The sequence below is a fragment of the Heterocephalus glaber genome, unplaced genomic scaffold, assembly GCF_053883595.1.
Source record: "Heterocephalus glaber isolate CG9 unplaced genomic scaffold, H.glaber_assembly_v1.0 deba00000943, whole genome shotgun sequence".
Classification (NCBI taxonomy): domain Eukaryota; kingdom Metazoa; phylum Chordata; class Mammalia; order Rodentia; family Bathyergidae; genus Heterocephalus; species Heterocephalus glaber.
In genome coordinates this window covers 9,999,520-10,024,839 of record NW_028258175.1, presented here as the reverse complement: position 1 = coordinate 10,024,839, position 25,320 = coordinate 9,999,520, and the positions used below count along the sequence as shown (strand labels likewise).

At 38.5% G+C, this 25,320-nt stretch overlaps 1 long non-coding RNA gene and 1 pseudogene across 1 annotated transcript in view; one reads left to right on the top strand and one right to left on the bottom strand.

Annotated features, from left to right (window-relative positions):
• LOC147828662 (uncharacterized) overlaps positions 1-25,320 on the bottom strand; it is a 174,947-nt gene that overhangs the window by 112,236 nt on the left and 37,391 nt on the right. Inside the window, exon 2 of the long non-coding RNA XR_015450478.1 lies at positions 22,190-22,326. This is a non-coding gene — a long non-coding RNA (uncharacterized LOC147828662). The remainder of the gene's footprint in view (positions 1-22,189; positions 22,327-25,320) is intronic.
• On the top strand, positions 1,542-2,354 carry LOC101718036 (ras-related protein Rab-5B pseudogene; annotated as a pseudogene).

Here is a 25,320-nt window from a genome sequence, read left to right as displayed (position 1 = left end):
TATTCCTAGCTTGAAAACCTAACTTTATGACAACAGCAGGCTCAAACATTTTAACTGATAAATTATATCAAACAAAGCAGAAAAAAGGAACATTTCTCCCCTCATTTTAGGAACTCAACACTGTTCTAATCCTAAAACTGGATAAAGATAATAGAAGAAAAAAGTATGAACATAGATAGAAATTTAACAAAACAAAATATTAGAAGTCAGATCTGGCAGGATGTAGAAAGTGGTTTTGTTATAGGGATGGCAGTGTTGATTCAGCATTGGAAGATCCACCCCCAAAAGTCATCATTTTAGCAGAGTGCAGGAAAAGCAGTATGATCCTGTCACTAGTTGGAGAAAAAGTATTGGACTAACTTCTACAGCTGTTCATGGTAAAAGCTATCAGGAGACTAGAAGTAGAACAGAACCTTCTCAACAGATTAAAGACAAGTACTCCATACTTCCAGTGAGAATGCCTTATATGAATGGAGAAGATACAATGCTCTCTCCTTAAGGTGGGGAACAAGGGCAGATATGCTTACTCTTTATCTGTCCATTAAACTTTGAAACCTAGTCCCCACCAAAATAGTCTGGCAATAAAATGATACAACTAGGATAGGATTGGCAAGGTAGAAGCAAAATCTTTATATGTAGATGAAATGATCATCTACAGAGAAAATACTAAGAAATCTCTAGGAGCCCCTAGAACTTGTATTTGAATTTAGCAGGATTAGAAAACACAAGGTATATATAAAAATTCAGGTCTGTGTGTATGTGCTATAAATGAAGAATTGGATATTGAAATTTAAAAGTTATGTAGGAGTACAAAGGACCTAGAAAAGTTAAAAAAAGAAAATAAACAGTGTTGGAAGACATTTAGTACCTAATTTTAAGACTTCCTCTAAAACTATAGTAAATCAAGGCAGTGTTGGTGTAAGGAAAGACATACAGATCATTAGAATAAAACAGAGAATGTAGAAAGAGAACCACACATATATGGTCCACTGAGTTTTGAAAGATTATTTAACATTAGCATTTTATAGAATATAAACTCAATTCAAAGAGCCAAGGAAGAGAGAGTGTTTTCAGCAAACAGCACTAGAACACCTGGTATCCGTATATAAAAAATTAACCTCAACCCTTTATTTCCATACATGAAAACTTGAAAGGATCTATGAACCTAAATATGAAAGCCTAAAAGTATAAAACTTTAAGAAGAAATTATAAGGGAAAATGTTTATGAATTTAGAGTAGGCAAGAACTACCTAGGATACGAACAACATGATGTATAAAAGAAAAAAATTGATAAATGAGATTCCATCAAAATTTAGAACTTTAAATGACATTAAAATGAAAAGTAGTCCTTAAACAGACCATATTTACAATGCATATAACCTGTGACCAGAATATATAAAGAACTCTTATAGCTCATTAATAGACAACCCAATTAAAAAGTAGACAACATAGGCTTGGGCCCGACTGGGAAGACGGAGCCCCAGGACTGTTGAAGCCTGGAAGTCCCCTCCCCTCCCCCCTCCCTCCCTCCACCATTTCCCACTCAGCATCTGGCCATGACGAGCAGAAGCACAGCCAGGCCCAATGGGCAGCCCCAGGCCAGCAAGATATGCCAGTTCAAATTGGTCTTGTTGGGAGAATCTGCAGTGGGAAAGTCTAGCCTGGTATTAGGTTTTGTCAAAGGTCAGTTCCATGAATACCAGGAGAGTACCATTGGAGTGGCCTTCCTTACCCAGTCCGTTTGTCTAGATGATACAACAGTAAAGTTTGAGATCTGGGACACAGCTGGGCAGGAACGATACCACAGTTTAGCCCCCGTGTACTACAGGGGTGCCCAAGCTGCAATTGTGGTTTATGATATTACTAATCAGGAAACCTTTGCCTGAGCAAAGACATGGGTGAAGGAACTACAGCAGCAAGCCAGTCCCAGTATTGTCATTGCCCTGGCCGGGAACAAAGCTGACCTGGCCAACAAACGCATGGTGGACTATGAGGACACCCAAGCATATGCAGATGACAACAGCTTATTGTTTATGGAGACTTCAGCCAAGACAGCCATGAACGTGAATGATCTCTTCCTGGCAATAGCTAAGAAGTTGCCAAAGAGTGAACCCCAGAATCTGGGGGGTGTGGCAGGCCGAAGCCGAGGCGTGGATCTCCATGAGCAGTCCCAGCAGAACAAGAGCCAGTGTTGTAGCAACTGAGGGGATGGCTAGCAGCAAACAAGTATGGAGCTAGCATGAGAGCTAAGACATAACCTCCATCCCCACCCCTCAGCACACAGCCCCTATGGTAACAGCACACTGAGCCCTGGCTCCCAAGGGCTGCCTCCTGCCAGCTCCATCATGGCACTTCTTAACGCTTCAGCAGCCAACACCAGGCAGCTGTTGCCACTGGCCTCCTACCCTCTCCTTGGGGGTTCAGGAGTCAAATTTCCCCAGGACTTACCTTCCAAAACAAACTTTCTTCACTTTGTATTATAGGTGCAAGACAGTGACCTACTTATCTTTCCTCTTCCTCCCCTGTGTTCTTCCCCATTTTTTCAGAAAACATTTTTTGTCTCCTGGCCCTCCCCTGCTTTCTGCTTTTGGTCAATCTTTGTTTTTGTTTTTGTTTTGGTACCGGGGATTGAACTCTGACCTTGCGCTTTCCAGGCAGGAGCGGGAACCACCGAGCTAAATCCCTGGCCCCTGGTCAATCTTTGTTCATGATCCTCCTTTCCTCCTCCCAGGATGGAGAAGGTGGTGAACCCAAAAACTGAGAAGGGAGGTTAGTAGAGTTCAGTGGATTATGGGCCCTGGGGAAGCATAAGGCTCAGAGCAGGAGAGGAAGGAAAGTTCCTCCCTCTTTGTTTTCATTTGGTTGGAGTTTCTCATATTTGAAACCACTGCAGTATCCGTGAGTTGGCCTTGTGGAGGGTTTTCCTAGGGAGAGGTGACAACTGGGAGGCAAGGTCTCAGGAACACTGTGAGAGTCATATTGTTAGCTGGCTGAACAGAGGCAGAGGTGCAGGCTCATCTGTGGCTCTGGAACTCTGCCAAGGCCCAGTTTTCCACACCCATCCTCTTAGGTAGCTTCTTCCCTAGAGTGGGGATTGGAGTCTGGAGTCCTCCAAGGAATCTTCACTGGTTGCCTGCACCTTCGGCTCTGCCGAGCTCTGATTGGAGGAGGGGCTGGTTTCTGATACCCCTCCTCTCCTCGGATGATACATATGCACCCCTCATCTCTGGCCTGTAGGTGTCCTCAACCCCACCCTCCATAGCTCCCTGCAGTTCGCACTTTAATTGATGGCAGTTCAATCAGGATACTTGTTTTATGGGGCTTCTGATTGATTTACCTGCCCTCTCACCATTTTAATTAGTATCTGAGGTATAAGGTTGGGGGTGGGGGCTACAGAGAACAGCTCCAGTGGCAGCTACTCAAGCACAGGCTCCACTGCTAGCTTCCTCCTCCAAGTCTAATTCTTGATCTTTCTTCTTGCCAACCTCACTCTTACCTATAGGTTTGCCTTTCTGGAGAATTAACTGAGCGACTGGAGAGTGGCCTTAGGATAGCATAGGCCAAGGTAGGGAAGTAAAGAGAAATCAGACAAAAGAGAAGAGTTTTCTGGCCCCAGGGTTCACGTTCAATTTGCTATCCATTACCATACTTTTTTACTTCCCTGTAAATAGATATAATCTTTATTCTCACTGTATAGTCTGTTCCACCCCCTGCCTCCCATCAGGCCCTATTTCTTTTCTCCCTTATTAGTATCTTGACTATAGTTCTTCCATCCTTATCCCCATACCTACCCTCCCATGCAACCAGTACATCACTAGGGGCTAGTACCCCTCCCATGCAACCAGTACATCACTAGGGGCTAGTACCAAGAGGCCTGGCGTTGGCGCCCTCGAATATCACCTGTTGCTGTGACAGAAAGTGACTAGCACTGAGGGTACCTCACAACTGTCTCATGTCATCAGAGGACCTTGGTCCTTCTAAAATCTCTAGCCTCTGTTCACATCTCTTATCAGGTGTTTTAAGGATGTCTGTGGGAAACCATCACAGCAAGAGAGAACTCTTTAAATTCCTTCTTGTTCCAGCTCAGAGTTTTGAGGAATTTGGGGGAAGACAGACAGGAAAGGCCATAGTAAGGAGGATTGGAACCTTTCTGCCCTTTGACTTGCAGAATGCCTTCTGTCCCAGAGCAGCTAAGAAATCCATATGAGGCTGGGATTGTGAAGGACCCAGCTCAGGTTCTTCCACTTGGGCCACAATTCCCTTCCTTTTCCAGGGGCAGCCTTAGTTCCCATGGCCCTGAAACAACATAGATTGTTCCCTTCTTTTCCCAGAACCCATTATCCCTCCCCCAAAGCACCTGGTGCATACTTCTTACAAGTGGAAGGGCTAAGATGGCTCTTTAAGTCTTTTAGAAATGAAATTCCTTCTGTGTGTAGCCCTCCACACGGAGCAGGAGTGAAGATATTTCACTGCCCTGGGGCTGGGAAACCATTTCCCCAGGCTTTTCCCGTCTCTCGCTCCTCACAGCAATACTGGCCTTCGCTTCCAGGGCTATCTTGCTGCCTTCCCTCTACTTCTACCAGCTTTTCTGCCCTACTTTGAGCTCTTTTGGGCCTGAGGATCTCAGTTTTAAATTTCTTAGCTCTTCATCTCTTTTTCTTCTGATCATTTTGTTTTGTTTTGTTTCAGGGGAGGAGGGATATCTTTTTTCTTCTAAGAAAGCATTTGCCTTTCCCCTTCTTCCCTAACATAACAATCGTAACAGAATGCGGCTGATTTACCGATGTATTTAATGTAAGTAAAAAAAAAAGAAAAGAAAAGTGAAAAAAAAAAAAGTAGACATAAGACGATAAATAGCCAGTGTAGCACAAGGAAAGGTGGGCAACTCTAGAATCAGAAAAATAGTAATCAGTACAATAACAAGATTGAATTATACACTCATTAGGGAGATGAAGTTCAAAGTTTTAAAAGCCTTGTCATGACTTTTTCTTTTTGTTGGATTCTCCCCCTTTGGGTTTAATTTGTCACCCCCAATGGATTCATTCTGCTGGGTTTCCTGGAGTTGTGATCCTCATTGTCTTTTCTTAGGGTATTGTCTAAAATTTTTTGGAGTGCCGGTTTGGTATTCATGAAGTTCCTGAGGTGCTCTTTGTCATGAAAGTATCTTATTTCTCCATCAATTTTGAAAGATAGTTTTGCAGGGTACATTAATCTGGGTTGGAGGCTATTCTCCTTTAGGGCTTGAAATACATCACTCCAAGCTCTTCTTGCCTTGAGGGTTTGCATTGAGAAGTCTGCTGTGATTCTGATGGGCTTTCCTTTGTATGTGATTTGTTTTCTCTGACTGCTTGGAGAATTTTGTTTTGTTGGATTTCTGGAATCCTAAGTATTATATACCTATGTGTAGATTTTTTTTGATTAAGGCTAGCTGGAGTCCTATATGCCTCACTTATCTGTATGTCAAGCTCTTTTCCTCCTTAGGAAGTTTTCTGCCATCACTTCTGTGAAGAGTTTTTCTATATCATCTGCACTCTCTCCTCTTTTTTCATTGACTCCAATCAGTCTTATGTTATTCTTCTTTGCATCATCTAGCAGCTGCTGGATTGATTTCTCGTGTTCCCTTACAATTTTAAAGCAATTTTTCTTTTCCTCCTCACTAATTGCAATCTTACATCTTGTATATCTGAAATTCTATCGTCATATTGGTTCATTCTGCTGTGCAGACTTTTGATGGAGTTTTTAATCTCCTGGCAACCTGTTTGCATCTGTTTTATGGATTCCATTTGTTTCCTATGTTGGGATTCCATCATGTTCCTCAGATCCTCTATTTTTTTTATCCGTGTCCTCTCTAGATTTATTAATCATGTTTTGCACCATGAGCAAAATCTTTGCTGTTATCTGAGTAATTATTTCTGATTTCATTTTTCTCAGATCCTCTTTTGTTGCCAGTTCAGGGAGTCCAGGTGGTTGAGTATCAGATTGTTCCATCTTGTTTCCCCTTTGGGGTTGCTGTAGGTGATCCAGAAGTCTGTTTTTGAGGCTTGTTTACGTGTCTTCTCATTTCCACTGGGCCAAGGGGGGGCGATGCTTCTGGCGCCTGCGTGGCTCACCTTCTGTGCCCTAGGAGCATGGGATGGCAGCTGGTGAGCTTCATTCCGGGTGCTGGGACTGGCTCAGCTTTTCTGCCCTAGGAGTGTGGGATGGCAGTTGGGGAGCTTCCTTCCAGGTGCTGGGACTGGCTCACCTTCTCTCGGGCTTTCTACAATTGGAATGTCCAGACTGTCTCTTGATACTAGTAGCTGTTCTTGTCTTTTTCCTAGGAACCATTCCTCTTACCATAGGCAGTATCTGTCAACGATTGTGCCCCATTTTTTTTTTCCCAATCATGACTACCAACAAGGCAGCCATAATGGCCTATTCTTTTCTTTCCACCAAACTATTGTTGCATCAACTTTGTCAACCAACTTTCTCTTGAAAGATTTTTTTTGTGATTATTGAGGCTTATTTTGGAATTTTAAAAGACTGAATACAGACCATCTTTTTCCATTTTTACCATAACAATCTCAATTTCTTTTGAATGCCTCTGATTAAGTAGGAGAGGGGTCATGTATAATGGAGTACAGAAAAAAGCTCAAAGATTAATATTTCAAGATATTATCTCATCATAAATGAATGTATTGTAATTTACTTAATCACTCTGCTATTGCTGGACATGTAGATTATTTCCAATTTTCAGCTATTAAAATATTGTGATTAACATTGCTAAAAAAACTTGCTCATATTTTGGATGACTTATTAAGAATTACCAGAAATGGAAATTTTGGATCAAACAATACAAAAGATAATAAGTACTTTAAAATTTTCCTTTCTTATGTTATATATAAATTGTACTGCTCTATCAGGTGGTAGAAAATTAACATAAGAACAAGGTCATATTTTAAAAATGTTACTACATATTTAACTGCCTGGATACCTGTAATATCCATTTATATTGACTAAAATACCTTTAGGAGTTTGTTGATATCTAAATGGTTTTTACTCGGGTTAAACTATCAATACCTTTGGGAATAGTAAAAGTTTCATACTATACACTAAGAAAAGTATTTTACTGTACTGGAACTTTAACCAAAATTTGATTAGTAAGGGTGGCTGCTAGTGGATCAAGAACAATATCAAGACAGGCCATGCTACCAGGGGGCATTTAGGGATGAAATAAGTTCCTAGAGGAACCAATAATCAACTTTCAATACACCTAGTACTAAAAGAGGAATGAATAAGGAGTGAACTGCATGGGTCATAAAGTTCACCAATATGCCCCAGCCACAGTATAAAATTTTATAACAGGTGACAGCAGAGCAAAATAAACACCAAGAACAAGGGTATCCTGATGTGCCTCGCAGTGGAAGGAGAACAGTGTTCACTAGGTGATGCAAAGGAAGAATTCTGCAAGAATGTCAATCCAGATTTTTTTAAAATGAATTTTATTGGTACATTTTAGGTACACAGTGACATTCATCATTGGAAATTTGCACCTTTATATAATCTATCTTGGTTATTTTTCCCCCTTCCCCTGCCCTCCTTGAACTCCTCCATCCCTCCCTATTTACAAAGACTGTTTCCATATTTTTCATTTTCTCATATTAATTACATTCCCTTCTTTCCTTTCCCCTACGCCTCCCACTTTCCCTTTGCCTCTTTTCTTCCTATTTCACATTATCTATTACACCTTTGAGTCCTTACAGTGTCCTATTTACGACACTGAAGAGTATTGCCTAAATATGCATCCATTTAGCTATAAATGTCTCTAATTTCTCATTTTTTAGGGCCGAGTAGTACTACATTTTATTTTAAAAAAACCCCACATTTTCTTTATCCAGTCTCCAGTTGATGGACAATTGGGCTGCTTGCAAGATTTAGCTATTACAAGTTGTGCTGCTATGAACATGGGTCCACATATATCACTGTGGTATGATTCTTTTAATTCTTTGGGGAAGATACCCAGCAGGGGAATAGCTGGGTCAAATGGGATTTCCAGTCCTAGTTCTTTGAGTTATCTCCGTACTGATTTTTCTACAGTGGTTGCACCAGTCTACACTCCCACCAGCAGTGGAGCAGGGTTCCTCTTTTCCCACAGCCCTGCCACCATTTGTTATTGGTTGATTTCTTAATAGCAGCCATTCTTTCTGGGGTGAGGTGGAATCTCAATGTTATTTTCATTTGCATCTCTCGAATGACCAGTGATGCTGAACATTTTTTAGTAAGTTTATTTGCTATTTCTACTTTTTTGAGAAATGTCTGTTCCTTTCAGATGCCCATTTTAGGACTGGGTCTTTAAATTTGGGAGGTCTGATTTTTTTAAGTTCTTTATAGAGTCTAGATATTAGAGCTTTATCTGAGGAATGGCCCGTGAAAATTTTTTCCCACATTGTGGGTGTCTCTTCACACTGTTGGTGGGTTCTCTTGCTGTGCAGAAGCTTTTTATTGTTGTTGTTACGGGGGATCAAACTCGGGTCCTTGCGCTTGTGAGGCAGGCGGCAGAACCACCAAGCTAAACTCCCCATCCTGCAGAAGCTTTTTAAGAAGAAGAGATCCTACTTGTTGATTGTTTGTGCTAGTTCATGGGCAACTGAGGTTTTGTTCATAAAATCTTTTCCTACAGCAGTGTCTTCAAGAGTTCTACCTAACCTCTGTTCCAGCCAGTTCAGTGTTTCTGTTTTACTATTTAGATCTTTAATCCATTCAATTTTAGTTTAGTGCATGGTGAGAGATATAGGTCTAGTTTTAATCTTTGGCAAGTTGAAACCCAATTTTTCTGGCACCATTTATTAAAGAGGCCCTCTTTCCTCCAGTGAGGGTGTTTGGCTCCTTTGTCAAAGATGAGGTGGCTGAGTGTGTCTGGAGTTGTTTCTGCATCTTCTAATCTGTTCCACTGGTCCTCGGGTCTGTTTCTTTGCCAGTACCATGCTGTTTTTATCACAGTGGCTTTGTAGTATAGTTTCAAGTTGGGGGTTGTGATACCCCCCTTCCATGTCTCTGTTACCTAGAATTGCTTTTGCTATTCTAGGTCTCTTCTTGTTCCAAATGAAATTTTGGATTGTTTTCTCAAGGTCTGTGAAGTATGCTGCTGGGATTTCAATTGGGATTGCATTGAATCTATATAGCAGTTTTGGAAATATGGCCATTTTCCACTATGTTGATTCTTCCTACCCAGGAGAAAGGGATGTCTTCCCATTTTCTGATATTATCTTCAATCTCTCTTTTCAGAGTGCTATACTTTTCAGAGAAGAGGTCTTTGATTTCTTTTGGTAGGTGATTCCTAGGTATTTCAGTTTCTTGGATGCTATTGTGAAAGGAATTGTTTGCCCTATTTCTCTCTCAGTGAGTCTGTTGTTCCTGTAGAGGAAAGCTATTGATTTTGTGTGTTGACCTTGTAACCAGCTACTTGACTGAATTTGGTTATTAAGTCTAGAAGACTTTTGGTGGTATTCTTGGGGTCTTCTATATGGAGTATCATGTCACCTGCAAATAATGACAATTTGACCTCTTCATTTCCTATCTTTACTCCTTTTCTTTCTCTTGTCTAATTGCCATGGCTAATGTTTCCAAGACTATATTGAACAGGAGTGGTTAGAGTGGACATCTTTGTCTTGTTCCTGATTTTAGTGGGAAGGATTTCAGTATTTGACCATTCAGTATGATATTGGCCATTGGTTTTTCATAGATGTCTTTTATCAGATTGAGGTAGAGACCATCTATTCCAATTTTTTGTAGGGTTTTCATCATAAATGTGTGTTGGATTTTGTTGAATGCTTTTTCTGTATCTATTGAGATGATCATATGGTTTTTGTCCTTGGCTCTATTGATATAGTGTATTACACATTGATTGATTTGCATATGTTGAGCCATCTGTGAATCCCTGGGATAAATCCCACTTGGTCAGGGTGTATGATCTTCTTGGTGATCTTATTAAGGATTTTTGCATCTATGTTCATTAGTGAGATTGGCCTGTAGTTCTCTTTTTCGGTTGGGCCTTTCTCTGCTTTGGGGATCAAGGTGATTCTTGCTTCCCTTTCAATTTTATTAAAGAGTTTAAACAGTAATGGCAGTAGTTCCTCTCTAAATGTCTTGTAGAATTTGGCAGTGAAGCCATCAGGACCCGGGCTTTTCTTAGTTGGTAAGTTTTTAATTATGTTTTCAATTTCATTGGTTGATATTGGGTTGTTTAGAATTTTTAGGTCTTTAACTTTGGTAGTTTCATACATATCTAGGAATCTGTCCATTTCTTCTGTGTTTTCCACCTTATTGGCATATAGGTTCTTGAAGTAGGTATTGATGATCCTCTGGATTTCTGCTGGGTCTGTTGTAATTTCATCCTTTTCATTCCTAATCACATGGATTTGGGCCTTTTCTTTTTTCTGACAAGGTTGGCTAAGGGTTTGTCAATTTTGTTTATTCTTTCAAAGAACCAACTCTTGGCTTCATTGATTTATGTATCATTCTCTTACTCTCTATTGCATTGATTTCTCCTCTGATCTTTATAATTTTCTCCCTTGTATGAGCTTTGGGTTTGTCCTGCTCTTTTTCTAGAAGCTTGAGGATTACCATCAGGTTGTTTAATTGGGCTTGCTCTGTTTTCCTAATATGAGTATTCACTGCTATGTATTTCCCTTGTAAGACTTCTTTGTGTCCCATAGATTCCAATATGTATTGTCATTGTCATTTAATTGTAGGAACTGTCTGATGTCTTTAACATTGGTTATTCAGCAGTGTGTTGTTCAATTTCCATGTGTTTATGAAATTGTGGTTTCTTTTGCTATCGATCTCCAATTTCATCACACTATGATTTGAAAATATGCAGGGGATAACTTCAATTCCTTTGCACTTACTTAAACATGGTTTACGAGTGAGTATGTGGTCTATTTTGGAGAACGACCTGCGTGCTGCTGAAAAGAATGTGTATTCTGATTTTCTGGGGTGGAACACTCTGTAAACATCCATTAAATTCATTTGTTCAAGAGTTTGATCGAGTTCTAGTATTTTGCCACTTGATTTTCATCTAGTTGATCTATTTGTGACAGTAGGGTATTGAGGTCCCCTACGACTATTTCATTACTGCTTATTTGATTTTTCATGTCTGTTAGTATTTTTTTTTTATATAGTTGGGAGCACTAGTGTTTGGTGCATAGATATTTATGACTGTCATCTCTTCCTCTTGGATTGTTCCCTTTACAAAGATATAGTTTCCTTCTTTGTCTCTCAATCAGTGTTGATTTGAAATCCACTTGATCTGCAAAGAGGATAGCTACTTCTGCTTTTCTTTGGGTTCCTTTCACATGGAGTAGTGTTTCCACCCTTTAACTTTCAGTCTATGAGTTTCTTTTTGAATTGTGTTTCTTGTATGCAGCATATTGTTGGATCTTGCTTCTTGACCATTCTGCCAGTCTATTCCTTTTGACTGAATTGAGACCATTAACATTGATGGTTATAACTGAAACGTATTGACTTGTCCTTGCCATGACTTTTTCTTTTTGTTGGATTCTTTGCCTTTGGATTTAGTTTCTTGTTGTGCCTGATGGATTCATTCTGCTGGGCTTTCTGGGGTTGTGATCCTCATTGTCTTTTCCCAGGATTTTGTCTAAAATTTTTTGGAGTGCTGGTTTGGTATTCATGAAGTTCCTCAGGTGCTCTTTGTTGTGAAAGTATCTTCAGGGTACATTAATCTGGGTTGGAGGCTGTTTTCCTTTAGGGTTTAAAATACCTCTCTCCAAGCTGTTCTTGCCTTGAGGGTTTGCATTGAGAAGTCAGCTGTGATCCCAATGGGCTTTCCTTTGTATGTGATTTGTTTCTTTTCTCTAACTGTAGATTGTAGAATTTTGTTCTTCTGTTGGGTTTCTGGAATCTTAACAATTATATGCCTATGTGTAGATATTTTTTGATCAAGGCTAGTTGGAATCCTATATGCCTCACTTATCTGTATGTCAAGTTCTTTTCCCCTGCTTGGGAAGTTTTCTGCTATCACTTCTGTAAACAGTTTTTTTATGTTGTCTGTGCTCTCTCCTGTTCATTGGCTCTGATCAGTCTTGTTACTCTTCTTTGCATCGTCTAGCAGCTGCTGGATTGATTTCTCATGGTCCCTTACTATTTTAAGGCAATTTTTCTTTTCCTGGTCACTAATTGCAATCTTATCTTCTATATCTGAAATTCTGTCCTCACATTGGTTCATTCTTCTCCATAAACTTTCATTGGAGTTTTTAATCTCCTGGCAATCTGTCTGCATGTTTTATGCATTCCATTTGTTTCCTATGTTGGGATTCCATCATGTTCCTCAACTCTATTTTATCTGCACAGGCTCTAGATTTATCAATCACGTCTTGCACTATGGGGACAGCCTCTCCTATCTGAGAAATTATTTCTGATTTCATTTTTTCTAGATCCTCTTTTTGTTGCCAGTTCAGGGAGTTCAGGGAGTTCAGGGAGTCCAGGTGGTTGAATACCAGGTTGTTCCATCTCGTTTCCCTTGGGGTTAAGTGATCTGAAAATCTGGTTTTGAGATTTATGTGTCTTCTCATTTCAACAGGGGTGATGATTGTGGTGTGCTGCTGGCACCCTCGTGGCTCACCTCCTTGGAGCTGAGGGTGGTGGTTTGGCAGCCCACTCAATCCAGATTCTTGAATGAGATGGGCCTCTATTTACTCTATAAAGGCCAAAATGAGCACTGTGAATAAGTATGAAGTATTATGGACAATTTTATTATACACTTGACACAGAATTATATGAGACTGCAAATCTCATTATACTGAATCTGTAATAGGCAGTTTACACTTATGTGGAATTGCTAAAGGTTTAGCCAGTGATTCTGTTCTAATTTGATCTTAGAGTTTTAACAAAGGGAAGAAAAATTAAGATTTGTGAATTACTTTCAGCGTATCTCATGGTCTTCTTGCCTTATGTGGACCTCTGCTGGAGTGCCTGCTTTCCCATGTTAGAGAACCTAATACCAAAATTTAAAAGGAAAAAAAACTTGTTTCTGGAAATATAAAAGCTCAACATTTAATTTAAATATGGAACCATCATCAGCTGTGTTGCTATGGAGATTCTTCCTCTCATGTGCTGTGCAACATGTCTGCTGCCAATTATCCAGAAATAACTTCTCTATTTCTATGGAATCTTCTGTGTTTCACCTGTTGCTTCTGTATTCTGTTTGAGCTTTGGTGAAAGGATAAGAGCTTTTTATTTCTGTTCCTTATAAGCAGGAAAGATACTCGTCAACAGGTTAAAGCTGAAAAGGATCCCCTACTGTGTCACTTCCTGTGCAACATCCCCTTTACCACAGGTGATAGAGGTGAATTTTTTGTGCGTTTTATACTCAGAATACACATCACCTTGGTGTCTGTGGAGGGAAAGGTGATTTTGTGTACTATAGGTTAATTTTTAACTTTACCTTGTAGGCTTTCCAGGCTCTTTCCTCCTTTCACAAAGGCTATTTTCCTTCCCGGGTTAACATTCAGAATCACTTCCCTGAGTAGTTAGGAGTTTAAGCATGGGATTTGCCTGCCTCGGGTATTTTAGTTCCAGAGCATGGGTGATCAAAACTGAAGAGTCCTTCTTGAAATGATTCAACATCATGTGGGAAGACTTCAAAACATTCAGTCTGTGACCACTACCTAAACTACATGAGTGGCCTTGCCCAGCAGCAGAATATCAACTACACAAATCCCTAGCTTTATTCTCTCTGTTGTCTAGCAGGTTTTGAAGCTTCAGGAGCCTTCTTTCTCTGCTGCTACATGCTAAAAGGTGGTGAACTTTTTGTGGTTGGTCGTTCCTTTCCAGTGGCTCAAACCGACAGTGTTTAAGAACAGCCCAGGTTCATTGAAGACCCTCGCTGCATTCTATAGTCTCACTTTCAGAGTGGTTTGAAAAACACAGATCTGTTTTGAGGTGCCAAGTTTCCTTGCATCTGGAGCAGGGATGGAGAAACTGGGGAAGATCGATCTCTGAATACTTTGCTCAATTTATAATTTTTATATGGGAAGAAATGAAAGTTTCATCTGTCCTTCTCCCTATTTTTCTGCCTTCTGACAGGGAGAATGTAATCCACAAGATGCAAAAGTATCACTGACTGGGTCTGAGATAAAGATGAGGCATAGCAGGGAGGGCAATGAGAGAATGTCCAGCTTCATACTATATGTAGGTCAACTTCTGAATTTCAAGCAAGTAGGTTTCAAATCATTCAAACCACTGAAACTTCCCTGAATCAGAATTCCCAGAGAAGCTGCATAAAATGGGCTGATAAATATGATCAAACTCATATTCTCACTTTCTGGAGAATACTGTAACCATGCACCCTGGTGATATGGTACAAAAGAAATTACCCTATCTGTTGGGTATCACAAAAGTAGTTTACTTCTTTTTCCTCAAAAACTTTCTGCCCAAAGCTGTTGGTAAAATAGCAAATTAGGGTTGTAGCAAAAGATCACTAGAAAGTTCTGAAGAGATAAAAATCTGTTAAAAAATAGCCAAGATATGGCATTATAGGACCAAAGAGAAGGTGCATTTTGAGTTGTGACATTGCCAAATAACATTTTTTCAATTTTTATTATTAGTACATGTTTGCAGTACTAATAATTTGATTAATATTTAATAGTTTGATTCCATTTCTTGGGGAAAGTTGGTATATATACATAACACATCTTAATTTTTTTTTTGTACCAGGGATCGAACTCAGGCCCTTGTGCTTGTGAAGCAGCCAGCACCACCACTAAGCTAAATCCCCGGCCCCATATTTTAATTCTTTTTCATCTCCTTTCTCTCTTCTTCCTCCCCCCTCCCTTCATCTCTTGGTTCCCCTTCCCTTTTACAAAACATCTATCTCCCTATTTCCTATTATGTATCTTTTATTTTGCTCTTTATTTTATTTGCTCTTTATTTTGTGCTTCCCACATAAGAGAAACCATGTGATATTTAAGTTGGTGTGTTTGATTTATTTCACTTAAAAGTATTGTCTCAAGGGCCATCCATTTTCCTACAAATGACAAAAGTTTATCTTTTTTAAAGGCAGAGTAGTATTCCATTGTGTTAATACCACACTTTCTTTATCCATACATTGATGCACATATATTCCACCTCTAGGATTTAATTATTATGAATTATGCTGCTATAAACATGGGTATGCATGAATCACTGTAATATGTCTAACTTTCTGGGGAAATATCTAAAAGAGGAATAGCTGGGTCGATTGGAGTTTCTAGTTTTAGTTTTTTGAAGAATCTCCATATGGATTTCCATATGGTTGTACAAATTTACATTCTTACCAACAATGTAGAAGAATACATTTTCTCTGTAGCATCTCACCAATCTTTATTTTAAAAATTTCTTGCTGTTAGCCATTTCTCTTGGAGTAAGAAGGATCTCAGTATTGTTTTAATTTACGTTTCCCTAATGGCTAGAGACACTGAACATTTTTGCATGTATTTGTTGACCATTTATACTTCTGAGAAGTGTCTATTCATTTGTTACCCACTTTTTGTTTGGGTCTTTTATTTTGGGAGTCTAATTTTTATGAGTTCTTTATATTCTAATATTCTAGATATTAGTCCTTTGTCAGGAATGGCTAAAAAATTTTTTCCTTACTGTGGATTGCCTCTTCATTCTATTGGTTGTTTCCCTTGCTGTACAGAAGCTTTTTAATTTGATATGATCTCATTTGTTGATTCTTATTTCTTGTGTAACCAAAGTTCTATTCAGAAAGTCCTTGCCTATGTCTATGACTTCAAGAGTTTTATCTATTTTATCTTCTAGCAGATTAAGTGTTTTGATTTTAACATTGAGATCTTTAATCTAGTTTGATTTAAATTTAGTACATGGTGAGAGATATTGGTCTAGATCCAATTTTCTTCATGCAGATCAGCAAATTTCCCCAGCAACATTAAAGAGGCTGCCTATTCTCCAACGTATGATTTTGGCCCCTTTGCCAAAGATCAGATAGCTATGTCTGGGGTTGTTTCTGCATCCTCTATTATGCTCCTTTGATCCACATGTCTATTTTTGTGCCAGTACTATGTGGTTTTTATTAGTGTAGTTTTGTAATATAACTTGAAGTCTGGAAATGTAATGGCTTCTGATTTGCTCTTGTTGCCCAGGATCTCTCTTGCTGTACTGGGTCTCTTCTGTTTTCAAATGAATTTTAGGATTGTTTTCTCTAGTTCTGAGAAGGATGCTATTGGTATTTTGACTGGGATCATATTAACTCTGTATTATGATAATATGACCACTTTCATTATACCTTTTCTGCGTTCCCAGGAACAGGTGATATCTTTCCAATTTCTGATGTCCTCTTCAATCTCCTTTCTTAGAGTACTGTAGTTTTTATTGTTAGAGATTTTTTATTTCTTCAATTAGGTTAATTCCTAAATATTCAATTTTTCGTGATGCTACTGTGAAGGGTATTGTTTTATTAATTTCTCAGTGAGTTCATTACTAGTATACAGGAACACTTGATTTTTGTGTGTTTTGTATTCCGTTATGCTACTGAATTTGATTGTTAATTCTAGGAGTATTTTGGTGGAATTTTTTGGTTTTCTCTGTAGAGGATCATGTTGTGTGCAAATAATAATTTGTCTTCTTCCTTTCCTATACATATCCCTTTTATTCCTTTTCTCTTGCTTGATTGGCCTGGCTAATGTTTTGAGTATTAAGTTGAACAGGAGTGGTGAGAGTGAACATCCTTGTTCCTAACTTTAGAGGGCAAGCTTCCAATTTTTCCCCATTTAATGTGGTGTTGGCTGTAGGTTTGTCGTAAATAGCTTTTATCAGATTGAGAGGAGTTCCTTAACATTTTAAGAATTTTTTCCATCCAAAAATCCATTCCACAATAGTGCACAAAGCTGCATGCATGAGGATAGCCATTGCAACATTGTCTTAATAAGAGTGGCATTTAATAGTTTTAATTAGCTAAGGAAATTACAGTACATCCATGTGGTGGAAAACCATGTCTGCCTTGTGTAGAACAGGATAAAGCTTTAAAGAGTGATGTCATATTAGATTATGATTACACATGTGCACATAGAATAAAACCTGAAAGGCCATGAACCAACCTGTTAACAATGATTAGCGATGGGGAGTTAGTTCAGAGAGATGGAATCTACATATAAATATAAACACAGGCATAGATATAAATGTAGAACTTATATAATAAAATATCTTTAACATGTCAGAAGAATCAGTTCTCCGTGTTTGCTTATTTGTTGGCTTACACAATTCAAATCATCTATAAGAATCATGTTAATTGCCAATTTTCATTGATAACCCCAGGCCATGATTGGTAGTTCTAACTCTTCATCCTACATTCAAGAATGACTTGAATCAAAGTAATATGATTATAATGGTAATTTTCAATATCCTCTATTTTTTAAAGTGGGGGCACCCATAAACTTCATATTTTTGTCAAAAATAAATTGTATAAAGCACTATATTTTGAAATAAACAAGGCAAAGAGCCACTAATAGTGATGGGAATTCACTGAAGACAGATCAGGTATTTTACAAAGCATTGTAGGTAATATCAAGATCAAGGTGCCATATTTGTCCTCAAGCCTCATGAAGTAGTATCTTACACATAATAGCTTCTGATGAGTTTCCACCCCAATAAGAGTACCTAGATATTCTGGGGACAATTTTACTTGGGAAAATGAGTGAAGACTTCACAAAAGAGTCATCTCAACAATGTGGTATGATTAAAAGACTTGGAAGTATTTATGGGCAAGTTGAAGTCAGGAAAAGATTGTCTTTAAAGAAAATTGCAACTGCCATGAAGATAAGGGATTTGTTTCATTTGATACTATACCTCTAATGTATAAAGCCAGACAGAAAATTCTTGATATATTAGGTATTTCCATTGCATAAATAGTAAATCAAAGTTTACATCAGCAATATAACACTGTAGCCTGGAATACAACCTATGGATTCCAGTGTTGGTACAAAACAGCTGTTCTGCATTTTCCTGATGCACTATCTCTTGGGGATGCTGATGGAAGAAGTCCTTCAGCAACAGCCTTGAAAGATTGATTATTTCTTAGGTCTAGAGCCCTTTTCTGATTGTTGAACAGAAGAGAGAGAGATAAGATCTTTACCAGAATTGCACATTTGCATGGCTCTCTATACTTAACTGTATCCATGTGACCCTCATACTGATTCCAGAGTGATGATAGATAGCTTCAATTATTATTCCCTTTTACAGCTACTGGGATCTAGAACTGAAGGGACTTGTCACTGGCCTCACAGCCCAGGAATTGCAAAGGAAATCAGTCTTTCAACCTTGCTGTAGGTTCTGTTTATTCTCACACAGGCTGGGGCCCTTTGAGACCTCCGTGAGCAGCTTGATAAATTTTAGGAGATAGTGCTTGATGCTGTAATTAAGGTGTGCATAATTGGTTTATACTCCTCTGGGAAAGAGGAACAAAACAAAACAAACAAAAAGCCTCTATGGCGCATCTGTTTTGTGCATTGACTTGGAGGTTTCAAACTGTACTGAGGGTTACACGAGCAAAAGTCTCTGCCTTAAGTTTCTGGAAATATCAGGAATAAAATTTAAATTTTACCACTTTTGATTGGAATTCTTGTTGGCTTTTTCTGTTTTCTTCTTTTGAATACAACTTTCTTTAATTTATGGTGAATTAAGCCAATCATTTAATGTCTACTTCCCCAATATTTCCATCTCCAAATAGTTTGACTTTTGGGCAAATGAATCCAGATTATTTGGATTTCCTGAGACATAAGAGTGAGATTCCTTCTCGGAATAGTTGTGAAGCATTTATCCATACTGGTTTCTCTTTCCTTTTTCATTCTCTCATTCAAGTGCTCCCTTTTCCTTCACGTTCCCTTCTCTTTTCATAACTAAATGTATAATCTACAGCTGGAAATACATACAAAAATAATACTGGATATCCATACATTCAACCACACTTACATGGGCTTCATATATGTCAGGCACTTTGATATTTATGTCAGCTATGTATTGCTGTGCAACAAATCACCACGAAATAAGTGGCTGAAAAAACACACGTGTTACGGCCAGTTTCTGGGAGTAAACCAAGCATGGCTTAGATGTGTTCTCTGCTCAGGGTCTCATTAGGCTGAAATCTAGGGGTAAGCCAGGATACAATCTTACCTGGTCCTCAGTGTGCTTTCTCAAGGGCTTGGTAGAATTTACTGTAGGTGTGTGTGTGTATTTGTGTGATAAGACTGAGACCCCTGTTGTTTGATTGATGTTAGGTAGGGGCCACTCTCAGCTCCCAGAGGCCCCCTTGAAGCCCTTGTTACATAGCCTCCTACTCTCAGAAGACTTGCAGCAGGCTACCTTCTGCTGTTTAAGTCTCTGAATTCATTTTAAGATTTGATAGAATCATTACAGCCAGGATAAAGCCCCCATTTGATGGACTCAGTCTACTGATTAGGGACTTTAATTATATCTTCAGAGTGTCATCTTTATCATATAATGTAATTTTATCATGGGAATAAAACCCTGTTTACTCATACATCTTGCCTATACTCAAAGGAAGGGAGCTAAATATGGTATGGATTATGGTGGGTGTAGGGCAGAATCTTGGGGGTCATCTTAGAAATCTGCTTATTAAAGCTATATGGTGGAGATATAACAAAGAAAACACGCATGATCCTATTTGCTGGGACAGGGAGAAAGTGTTAAAGAGATATTTTTAATTTGTCATAAGTGCTATAAAACAGATTCATATAAAAATACTAATGCAAGAGTGACATATAGATGGGATAACATTTATACAGAAAAGTATGAAGGAGAAAGAGAAACAATCACATAGAAATCTGAAGAAAGATTATTCCATGCAGACTGACCAAAGAGTTCAAAAGCATGGAGGTGAGAAACACCATAGTTTTTAAAAGTAGAGCAAAGAGGCTGGTGGAATGGGAGCAGAGGGAAGGAGGAAATGAGGTCTTGGAGTAGGCAGGGCCCAGGCTACATAGTTACTCAGAATCCATGGTGAGAAAATTTGGATATGGGAAGCCAAAGAGTAAATTTAATCAAAGGAACAATACGGTCTCATTTGTTTCAAGATCATTCTGCATGGAAATCAGATTGTAGAAAATTAGGAGCTGAGATGCCAGATTAGAAACTGCTAAGAGAGTCCAGTGAAGAGATGTGGAGGAGATGGATTGGGATGGAGGTAAGGAGGGAAAGAAAGGGAGTTGAGCTAAACTTAAAGGAGCTAGGACAAGAGTTGCTGATAGATGAAATGGTGCCTGGCAGGGACATTTCAGGTTCAAGGTTAATCACTTTAAGGTCACATAATTCATGAGCACCAGTAGGCAGGCTGTAGATGCAAGGTGTCCAGCCTCAAATCTCCTGGGTTCATTTCCCTATTTCTATTTCATTAGTACAAGAACCATACAAACCAGTCAGTAGACATCATTCATTGAAAATGCTGAAAATATACTGCTGGTCACAATTTTTTTTTAATTGAAGGCAGATGGTATTAGGGGTTGGTTCAATAAAACTGACATATTCATATCTTTGTTGCAAACCAGAGTGGAATGATGCTTGGATCCATGATCTACCTGAGTGGAACTGGCATTGTGAAATCATTTCAATCAGTTAGTGACAAGACTTCAGGAAAAGACCAGCTTTTCCTGGAAGTTTTCCAAAGGAACCCATTGTAGGCTTCTGGATATTGGTTGGTCCTTGCCTTATTGCAAAAACACTATTTTACAAAGAGCAAGGAAAGAAGGCACAGAGCAAATTATTGGACTAGATTTAGGGTTAATTTATGAATTTGATGCTTCTATTTGTAAATCAGATTTGAGGGCTAAGATGACCTACAGAGTCATTCAAATTATCATTAAAAACAAGCTCTCCCTCACCACCTGGCCTTCTGACCACACTGTTCAGAGGCAGACAAAGCATTTGCATAAGCACCAGACTAAATGATTGGATGTCTATTAATCTACATTCTGGAGATAATAATTTTTTTTAATGGCTACAAGTTACATTAACACAGACAGAGCCAGTGACAAATGAAGGCCCTTAAAATGTTAGAACTAAATCAACAAATTGAATTACTTGTGCCATAGGATTTTTTTAAATCGCAAGATCACCTCTAAGCCTTTTGGTTTCCAATGGAAAATGAGAGATATATCACCAAAGAAAGGTATATAAAGAGAAATACTGCCCCTTTCTGAGAAATGGCTGGGAAAACACTATGAGATATGATTGTCCTTGAAAATGTGTTCCAAAGTCTTTCAGTTTCTAGGAGGGGCAAAAAGCAACAATCTCTAGGGAAATCCACTAGAGTAGCTGTAGTTCACAATCAGAAGAACATATAAGATCTAACAGCTATTAAAGAGTAATCATAGGCTCAGGATTATGTTAATTGTTTTACATAAACTGTCTCATTTGGAAAGATCTTTTGTAAAAGGAAAAATGACCAAGAGTTGGAGGGTATGGGGATGCAGGGGAGGGAAAGGGAATGAAAAGAGAATTAAGATGTGTTGTGTATAATGTACCAACTCCCCATGAAAAATGTAATCATTATGTACCGAAAATATGGGCTAATAAAAGATAAAATAAATCATCTCATTTAACTCAGATGATAGTATCTAATTTAAAAGAAATAGGAAGTTTCCTTAATCTCCCAAAGCCTCTTGAATTGCAGAGCTAATAATATAACCCAAAGATATCTTCCTCTGGATTCAGTGCTTTTAAATAGATTATATGGAATTACTGATGTAAAGCCAGGCCTTAGAAACAGTCAAATTAATTCAACCATTCTCTTCTATCATATTATGGATAAAGAAACTGTGTGGTTAGAGAGGTGAAATGATTCTCCCAAGGCCACTCACACATATAGATATTTCTTGAATTATAAGTACTGGAGAGATATAGTAAGTGAGGAAGATTTCTGAACACCGTAGGCATTCTTGGTAGGAAAATTAAATTCAGTGACAGAAAAAAGTCTTAGATTCCTGAAAAGATATAAAAAGACTATAGCCGTGTTTGTGAGATGGCTTAAGTCTTGAAGTACAGAAATTCTGGTTCAGTTGAAGAAAGTGTCTTATTGACATCAACGGGATTTTTTTGTCTTAGTTACTTTCTTTTTTTTTTTTTTCTGGGACAAAATACTCAAAACCCACAAGTTAAAGGAAGAAGTTTTTTTGTATCTCACATTTTGTAGAGGTTTTAGTCCATAGTCAGCTGGCTCCAAGGCAGGGCAGCACAGTAGAATGGCATCACAGAGGAGAAACAGTCCATGGCAGGGCAAGCAGGAAGCAGCCATCCTGCCTTCTTTCTCTGTATATCCCCCTTCAATGGTACAAAAAAGTCTGTTCAGTGGTGCCACCCACCCAGGGGTTTCATTACCCACAACCAGAACAAAGCAAAACCAATTAGTGAACCAATTCAATCATCACACTTTTAATCCGTATTCACCCACCCTTAATCCACATTCACACTAGATCCAGCATCACACCCCCATGATCCAACCACCTTTAAAAGCCTAACCTATGAGTGCATGACACTTTAGGGCGCATCTAGATACAAGTCATAACAAAGTGATTAAAAATTAATAGAAAATAATATTTTATTGAAAAGTTACCTAGTTAAACTTAGAAGTTTGCATTGTTTTGTAGTTTATAATAGATTTTAATAGCTTTTCAAGACCTGAGATGTTCATTTATAAGTGTCCCAGATTTGAAAATTATACCAAGTCCTTTTTTCCCCATAAAACTGTGTTCTGGGTAAAAGTCATAAGTTTTCTTAGTCTTCTTCACATTGTCTCCCTCCAGACCACCATTAGTTGGATTTCATGACTGAAGACATTACATTTTTCTTTGCAGAGAAATACTTTTTCATAGGTCTCAGGAGTTAATGCATATTTATGACTATTGGATAAGAGTGTTTGATGGTCAACAGAGTCCACTCCCTTGTGATGACTCACAGAGGTGCCCTGCTTAAGTGAGCAATTATATGAAATCTTTGGAATGTGTTCTGGAACTTGAATGGTTTCCAATTTGGTACAGTATTCGATTCCCTGAAGAAATATTGTGGAAGACTCTTAAACATATTTTGATTCATGTTTTGAAAACTTCCTCTAAAGGGTCAGTGTGCACAATTACAAGAAATCTTTACAAAGCAGTTTGAAAACTTAACCTAATGATTATAGGTAAGGAGACTAAGATCCTACAATCTCTCCAATGTCACTTAAGTTAATAGCAGAGTGGAGATTAAGGGTCCCTTTTCTTTCTGCAACACTCTGCAAACTTCACTAGCGCAGAGGAGATGAGAAATAAATAGATAAGACATCAGGACCTTAAAAAGTCTGATTGAAAGAACCCTAAGTATAAGAAGAACACATTCAGCAATGAATTCCACAGTCCAGGGTACTAGTTAAGGAATGATGATCCATACCATAGAGAGCACTCATGAGAGCCCACTGAGATTTTGGCATCAGTAACAGGGACCCAAAACTTTTATACTTAACCCCAAATGTCTTTCTCAAACTGAGGATTTGTATTTTTTACTTCAGGTAAATTCCACATTGGGTGGTTGTCTTAGTTCATTCGGGCTGCCATAGTAAGATATTTTAGACTGGGTAATTTGTGAACACAGGAGCGTATTAAGTTTCAGGGGCTGGAAGTCTAAATTTAAGGTGTCAGCAGATTTGTATGTGTCGTGAGGCTTGTTTCTCCTAGGTAGTGGTCCCAGTGTGGCAGCAGGGCAAAACTGTCTCTCACAAGTTTTTGGGTTTTTTAAATAAGAGCACTAATCACATTTATGAGGGTAGAGCTCATGTGACCTACTCACTTCCTGAAGTCCCCTCCTCTTAATACAGGAGTGCTCCCTTATCCATGAGGAATATGACCCCAAATTCCCAGTGGATACCCGAACCCTGGGTAGAGTCAAACCCTACATATATTATGTTTTCCCCAACACACACATGTGGAATGTCCTTTTAATTTTAACTAAGAACTAACCATGCACTGTGGTCATCACGTGTGTAGTTAGAGGTATTACTGTAAAACCAGCACAAATTCCTTTCTTCACAATTTCACAGGTGGAAGATTTATTCAAACTGCAGATCTTAACCTCAGTGTATTATTTTTCCTTTTATTAAATTGAGGAATTTTACCTTTCTTACTTAAAGGAAATACTTCATAGCTTCTCTCTGGCAAACCTTGTACTTTGAGGTCATTAGTAAGAAAAATAAGGGTTAATTGAACACAAACAGCATGGTACTATGATGGTTGATCGGATAACCGAGATATCCACAAAGCAACTAATGGGTGTGTAGTGCACATGTGCATTGTGGATATGCTGAACAAAAGGATGATTCACATTCCTGGGGGGATAGAGTGGGACAAAGCAAGATTTTATCACACTACTCAAAATGACACATTACTCAAAACTTAAGATTTACTTCTGAAATTTTCCATTTCATGTATTTGGACCAAAGCTGACTGTAACTGAAACCAGGGGAAGCAAAACCAATGGTAAGAGACGGACTATTAACATATGAATTTGGAGGAGACAAATATTCAGCCCATAGTAGTAGGGATGATGTAGTACAGCATTGGGAATTGGAAAGTCTGGAGTTAATCTCCACCTTTTCATGATGATGGTGTCCTAGGCAGTCATGTAATATTTCTGAACCTCAATTTCCTCTTGTGTAAAATGACAATGAAATGAAAAATTTTATCTTTTAGGAACTATGTAAATATTAAATGAGATAACTTATTGGAAAAGTATATTTTAAAAGTTGAATATATATGTGTGTGTGTGTGTGTATGTATATATATGGATTTTGGATCTTCTTAGTCCTAGTATTTGGTTCTGGATCCCCAATATAGAACGGTGATATCTGGTATTTTGAATACGTCACTTGAACTCCACATTGTAGATGGAACACATTTTATATTCCTTTATATCTGTCTAGCTAAAATCCCTGAAACAACATTAAAATGTACAAAACAAGAAAATCCTTGAGGTAGGAAAAGAACCCAAGAAAACAACAGCAGGCAAGAAATGCCCACACAATTTTGAATTTGGGAAAAAGAATGAATAAGGAATAACTGACATAGTGCCTTGGGAAAGCTGAAAGTTAGGTACTTGCGAGAGGAGGGATGCTAATGAGAAGCAAACCTATTTGCCGTACAGAAGCCCAAGACGACTAAAAACAGACGTGGGAAAGGACTGGAAACAGGAAGGCTCATTAGAAGTTTTTATAAGAAGTTGTTCAACAATGAGATCTCTCCTTCTGCAAACCTCAAAGTCACCCAGTTATGCATTTCTTGTCCTTGG